The 7,367-nt window shown below is 45.4% G+C and overlaps 1 pseudogene; it reads left to right on the top strand.

Moving 5' to 3' along the window:
- Nucleotides 1–3,609: 3,609 nt before the first annotated feature.
- On the top strand, nt 3,610–4,246 carry LOC121269859 (annotated as a pseudogene).
- The last annotated feature ends 3,121 nt before the right edge of the window (nt 4,247–7,367 follow it).

A 7,367-nucleotide genomic window follows, 5' to 3' on the forward strand; every position in this document is an offset into this window, starting at 1 on the left:
GCCGTGGGACGAGGTTGAGGGGGTGATGGAGGAGTGGATCAGGGTGTCCCAGAGGGAACGATCTTAGACATTGACAAAGATGTCTTGAACTAAAGGACAAAGGGGATGTTAATGGTAGTGGTTGGTGCTTAAAAAAAGGTGCTAATAGCAGCATAAAGGTGAGAAAGCAGAATGTGATTATAGCCGAACAGGGGTCAGCACTCTGAAAAGAACAGCATGAACAAGCAACAGATGCCCTTGTAGAGGTGGGGGGGAGGGGACATTGGTGGGGAAAAATGATCGATAATGGGATAAAAAGGGGGGATAAAAGGAGGATAAAACAGTGAATAAATGAATAAAAATAAATGGATAAAAAATAAAAATGAATTTTGAAAAAAGGGATTGAAAAAGGGGTGAGGCTAGAGTAGAGAGTTTATGGTCTGAAAATGTTGAACTGAATATTCAGTCCGGAAGGCTGTAAAGTGCCTAGTCGGAAGATGAGGTGCTGTTCCTCCAGTTTGCGTTGAGCTTCACTGGAACATTGCAGCAGGCCAAGGACGGACATGTGGGCATGAGAGCAGGGTGGTGTGCTGAAATGGCAAGCGACAAGGAGGTCCGGGTCATGCCTGCGGACAGACCGAAGGTGTTCCGCAAAGCGGTCACCCAGTCTGCGTTTAGTCTCTCCAATGTACAGGAGATCCAGCTGGCCCTCTATCCAGCTTCACCTGCTCCACCCCCCCATCCCTAAACAGTACAAACTTCATCACATTTCTACTTCTCTGTAGCTCTAAAGAAGAGTCATATGGACTCGAAGCGTCAACTCTGTTTTTCTCTCTACAGAAGCAGTCAGACCTGCTGAGCTTTTCCAGCCCTTTCTATTTTTCTTTCAGGACCTGCCCTGTCTGACTCCCAACCAACTTGCCAATTCTTCTGCTGTGGTTGTGGCAGGAGAGTCCATGGGGAGGGTTGAGGAACTGCCCCCTCCTCTTCTCTTCCCCAATGAAGATATAGTCAGGCACAGCTTCAATGCTGTCCATATTTAAAAAGTTGTTGAGGCTGACCTGTTAATAATGGCCTTTAGTCTGAGATACCCAGAAGGCAGCCATGTTGACTTGCGAGGCATTTCGGGACATGATGTGGATGTGAAAGGTGCCAAATCAATGCAACTTCTAATTCCCACGGCTTTGCTCTATAAAAATAGCTTGAAAGTTTGAGATGATAATGTGAGAATTAAATGTGATGTTCATTCAACAATTCACAAAGTAAATGTTGGCTTCAGTCGGATAGACTCAAATAGAACCAGAACATTGACACTGGGGTTGAGTGAGTGGGACTGTCTCCTGTCTTTCCAGCTGGCACTGTTGCTAATGTACTGTCCCCAGTCACTTTGTCTTGTTCAGTCACAATTTTCTTTCAGCTAATTAGATTGTTTAAAAGCAGTCTGTGACTCTCTCAGCTGTGAAATGTGCTGTGAGAACGCTTTCCCTTGCAAGGGTCAGCTCCAAGGTTCATGGATAACAGCAACACAAACAGAGGGCTCTGGCAATAAACTATACGAGTTAGACACCAGCAAGTGCTGTCACCTGCTGGGACTGGCTACACAGGATTACACAGGAGATACAGGGCAGAAAAAGGCCACTCCGTCCACCCTGGTGTTTTTAAAAATGTATTCGTCCACGGAATGTCACCATCCCCAGCAAGGCCAGCGTTTGTTGCCCATCCCTAATTGCCCTTGAATTGAGTGACTTGCTAGGCCATTTCCGAGAGAAGCTAAGAGTCAGCCACATTGCTGTGGGTCTGGAGTCACATATAGACCAGACTGGATAAGGATGGCAGATTTCCTTCCCTAAAGGGCACTAGTGAACCAGATGGGTTTTTACAACAATCGATGATGGTTTCTGGAAACTGTTACTGAGACTAGCTTTATGTGCTTTTTGTGTGATTTGTTGAGCAAATTTTAAATTCCACTAGCTGCCGCGATGGGATTAGAACCCATGTACCCAGAGCATTAGCCTCCGGATTATTAGTCCAGTTACAGCTACCATCCCCCCACTCGAGCCTCCTTTCATCTCTTTTCATATACGTTCACCTTTATAACCCTCAATTCCCTCCTCCCAGATTCTTGTCTTGTCACAGGCTGCTGGAGGATAGGCTGAGAATGGATCCTTTAAGGAAGGATGAGGCAGTTTGTCGGGTGATCAGTGGTAATGCTTCATAGGTAATCAAGATCTCCTGAAACATTCACCTGAGGGCCTGATACCTTTGTAAAAATTCTGGAAATTGACTGCAAAGCTTTTCCTTCTCAGGCCCTCTCAGGTAGCTGCAAAAAAAAAATGCCATGGCCATTATTTCGAAGAAGGGTGGGGGTGGGGGTTCTTCCCGGTGTCCTGCCCAATATTTATCCCTCAATCAACATTGCTAAAATGGATTATTTGGTCATTATCACATTGCTGTTTGTGGGATCTTGCTGTGCACAAAATGTTTCCCATTAAGATTGTGAAAGGCACTATACAGATGCAATTTCTTTCTTTGACGATTTGGAAGACCAAATGTGAGGTAATTCACTTTTGCGTTTTTGGTTCATTCACAAAGTTTATTGCAGCTTGTTCAGTTGTCATTGAAATAATACAACCTGAGACAAATCAGGGCTGAGACTAATAATCTAGTCTCTCCATGGCAACCAGTAGAATTATTGGTGTAAAATGTAACTGCAGGTGGACCAAGAGGAGGCGACACTAACTGATACCCTTGTTGGAATGTGTACAACAGCGGCTGTCAAGATTGAGATGCAGTGTGATGCATTGCATGGTAGGATATCCTGTAGACACTGACCAGCTGGGCTAACTCATCAAGAATGGCCACAGTTGGAGGGCGGTGACAGAATCCATCCAGTACAAATCAACAGCTTCAGGACAAGAGGCAAATGGAAGTTAAAATGAGTAAAGGAGTGAAAGCCACAATGGTGCGGTTATAGGGAGATGGTTGCTCAGTGGTAATGTCACTGGACTAGTAATCCAGGTACCCAGGCTAATACCCTGGGGACATTCAAATCCCACCACAGCAGCTGGTGGAATTTAAATTAAATTAATAAAATCTGGAATTGAAAGCTAGTCTCAATAATGGCGACCATGAAACTAAGAACCCACCTGGTTCACTAATGTCCTTTAGGGAAGGAAATCTGCCATCCTTACCTGGTCTGGTCTGGCCTATTTGTAAACCACTCTTAAGTGCCTGTTGTATGAGGGTCTGGCACATAAAGGGTTAATGTGGGACTTAATACAGTACCACCCACACAGTATGCAAGAAAACACATGATCTGCACCTAGGGGTCAGTGTAGTGTTGGACAGAGCCGTGTGTAGAAGCAAGCATGGAGACAGCTCCTAGCTTGGACCTTAACTGTACCAATGTATATAGTTTCTAGCAGTTAATAAATACTTACTGTTGGCCAACCTAAGACTACGAATACCTTAACAAGACCGACTGAACTACACTCAACACCTTACAACATGGTGACAGCAAATTGAACAACTCAAATCTTGCAGGGATTGCAAAAGAAAATTAATATCCTGGAAAGCTGAAGGAAAAACCTAAGAAGCATTCTGACCTGAAGAAAAGCTCAAGAAGCGAAAATGCAGAAGGAAATTGCCAGAGTAACGCTCCAAAGAAAGGCTGGGAAGCTTAAATCCCTCAATGCCGCAGAAGACTCCACTGAATCCCCTGGAAGTCCAGCTTCAATACCCGAAGCCCGAAGTGTGCAGAGTCAGCAGACCTAGCAGGCATGAGCTAAAACTTATACATTCCCGGACAACAGCAAGTCCAGAAAAAAGTTAAACACTGCAGTGGTCAGAAATGGCTGTTTAAATCATAGTGCAAGAAATCCGATTCCTGGGTTTGGTGCCTGAACGCATGGCGGCTGAATTTGCTCTGAACAAAAAAAAAATGAAAAATTAATCACAATTGAGCAGGCAGCTTAAAAAAAAAACCCAGCCAAAGGTGGGATTGGATGCTTCCAAGGCGGGGAAGAGTCAATCCAAACAGAAGTCCGCCAAAACCACGTCGGAGAAGAAGGTGTCTGTAGATCTGGGCCTGTTAGAGGGAGGAGGAGGAGTTGGAAGGGTTTCCAGCAGGAGACTGGACTGGTTTAGATTTGACAAAGGTGCCCATGTCTCGGAAGAGAACTGGGACGACGACAATGTAGAGGACAACTTTTCTAACCAGTTAAGAGCTGAATTAGAAAGATTTAGATACAAGATGGAAACCTCATAGCTGGCAAGATGCAGCATGGTGTTAACACCTGGAAGATGTGGAATGAGGAATTTTGTGTAAGTGTGTTAAATGCTATTGTGATACACCAACATTGGAAGCAAGATGCAGTGGGGAACAAAATTTAACCCGGCATCCTGTTGCAAAGGAGGAGGCCATTTTTTTTAGTGAATATTCCTTTTTTATTTTCATAATAAATTGCTTTGAAATGTTTAAAAAAAAACCCCAGCGAGCGCAGGAAAACGCTTTTGTGAAGAAACACACGGTGGCGCCATCTTGGATTTTCGGAAACCTCTTGAAGCTGAACCTGCAATTTAAAAATTTTAACCATGTGTCCAAACAGGAACAACAATTTTGTGCATTTATATGGCACCTTCAATGTGGTAAAATGTTCCACTGTGCTTCACGGGAAGTGATGCTGCTTGAGAAATAAATATATGGGGCAGAATTGTGCCCTTGGCGTGAGGGATTGGCGGGGGAGGTCAGGAAGCCTGCAATTGACAGCGTGCCAGGATTTCACACGGGAAGGCCAATTAAGGACCGCCCAGCGTGCCAGGCGAGCGGCAGTGCTGAGCACTGCCCGTGCTGGGGGCAGTGGGAGGAGGGCAAGGAGGCCTGGTACGAACTTTGCGCACGCGCGCAAGGGAGCGCTGAATAATCTCCCCAAGGCACAGAGCTTCCTCAGGAAGATGAAGAGTTTTTTTAAAAAAATCATAAAGAGCAGAAAAATGTAATGAAATGCATCACCTCGTGTGCCTCTGTCACATGAGCAGGGGCGCGTTTTCAATTAAAAAGTAAAGTTTTTATTTTCTTTTTATTTGCTTTTGGAAACCCTCATCCTCGCCCGTGGATGAGGTTTCCAAAAAAAAACACAAAGGCCACTTGGCCTTTTTGCCTGCCTGTTGACCATCAGGTTGAACAGACGGTGTAAAATTAACGTCAATTGATAACTTAATGGCCGTAATAGGCCTTTTAATTGCTGGCAAGCAGGCTATCGGCACTGGCACGTGCCCACCAGCCGAACTATCGTGCAACGGTGCATTAATGTTGGCACGCTCGGCCGATGTCCTCGCGCATCATTTCATGCTCTGTCAGGCTGGGTGCTCGCCCGCTGAGCTAAAAATTCTGGCCATAGAATTACGCAGAATGTACAGTACAGAAACACGCCATTCAGACCAACTCCTCTATAGATGTTTATGCCCCACGTCAGTCTCCTTCTATAACTCCCTCTATCAGTGTATACTTCAAATCCTTTCCCATTCATGTGTTTATCCATCTCACCCTTAAATGTATCCATACTGATCACCTCAAACACTCCCTGTGGTAGTAAGTCCCACATTCTCACCACTCTCTGGGTAAATAAGTTTCTCCTGAATTCCCTATTGGGTTTATTAGCGATTAGGATGGCCCCTAGACTTGCAAAATCTTTGGTTGATAATGCTCGTCTGCTGCCTCCATTGAACCAAGCTCCCTCCCCCTCCTCCAATCGTAATCATCTCTAGTCCCCAGCTCACCTCGCACCACTTACCTGACCACAGGGGACCACTCCCATCAAGCCCTGACATCCAGATTGAAGTTCTGTCTGTCCAGCCAGGCAGAGATTCCTAAACAAAAACAGAATTACCTGGAAAAACTCAGCAGGTCTGGCAGCATCGGCGGAGAAGAAAAGAGTTGACGTTTCGAGTCCTCATGACCCTTCGACAGAAGAGATTCCTGCCAGTTGTGGGCAGGAGTCCAATCCAGAACATAAAATAGAGGCTGTATAACAGAGACAATATAAATTAAAGGGTACAATTCTAAAGGGAGCAGAGGAGCAGAGGAATCTGGGTATATTTGTGCATAAGCCATTGAAGCTGGCCAGAGAGATTGAGGGAGCGGTTGATAAAGCAAACAGTATCCTGGGCTTTATAAATAGGGGCATAGAGTAAAAAAGCAAGGAGGTTACGTTGAACTTATTCAGCCTCAGCTGGAGTACTGTGTCCAGTTCTGGGCACCACACTTTGGGAAGGATGTGAAGGCACTGGAGAGAGTGCAGAAAAGATTCATGAGAATGGTTCCAGGGATGGGAAACTTCAGTTATAAGGATAGATTGGAGTAGTTGGGACTGTTTTTCTTGAAGAGAAGGCTGAGAGGAAATTTGATACAGGAATTCAAAATCATAAGGGGCCTAGACAGAGTAGATAGGGAGAAACTGTTCCCACTCGTGAAAGGATCGAGAACCAGAGGGCACAGATTTAAAATAATTGGCAAAAGAAGCAAAAGCGAAATGAGAAAAAAACATATTCACGTAGTGAGTGGTTACGGTCTGGAATGCGCTGCCTGAGAGTGTGGTAGAGGCAGGTTCAATCGAGGCTTTCAAAAGGGAATCAGATTGTTATCTGAAAAGGAAGAATGCACAAGGTTACGGGGAAAAGGCAGGAGAATGGCACTTGGTGAATTGCTCATTCAGAGAGCCGGTGCAGACACGATGGACTGAATGGCCTCCTTCTGCACTGTAACAATTCTGCGAATATTGAAAAGTGGCCTGGTTATCAAATCTCTCTGGGCCTCAGGCTGTAACTCTGTCCCTGGCACACAGTGATCCCATCCTAACTGAAAGCTGGAGCCTCTGAGTGTGGGTTGGGGTGGGGATAGGCTGCAATACACCTCGGGTTGTGAATTCACCACATGACCTCCCTCCTCCAATTGCCCTGCTCCGCCCTGCCCCACACTCTCGCCATTGGTCACCCACCATATCCATCCTGGTGCATCCTGCCAATCGGAGGCCAAGCAGAGTCTTCATCACCTGATTGGATGATTTTGGGCTGTCAGTCTATTTTTATGCCTAATAAACAAAGCGGTTCAAAGAATTTTTTTTTTAAAAACAGAATTTTTTTTAAAAACAAAACATCCCAATTTTTCTCCCAGATTTTTGCTCCCAGCCGTGTCCTGCAGTAACCTCCAATTCCTGGAGACTCCAGGGCAATACTGGAGAGTTGGCAACCCAAGATACATCTCAGACGTTTGTCCATCTTTAGTCAGTCACCTGAAGAGTGACCACAGACGAGGGGTCCAAGAGACCCCCGAAGCCCAGAGAGCGAAAACCCAGCAAGAACCAATTCCTTCAGGAGATAGACACTGACAA

This window comes from Carcharodon carcharias, chromosome 26 (assembly GCF_017639515.1).
Source record: "Carcharodon carcharias isolate sCarCar2 chromosome 26, sCarCar2.pri, whole genome shotgun sequence".
Taxonomy (NCBI): domain Eukaryota; kingdom Metazoa; phylum Chordata; class Chondrichthyes; order Lamniformes; family Lamnidae; genus Carcharodon; species Carcharodon carcharias.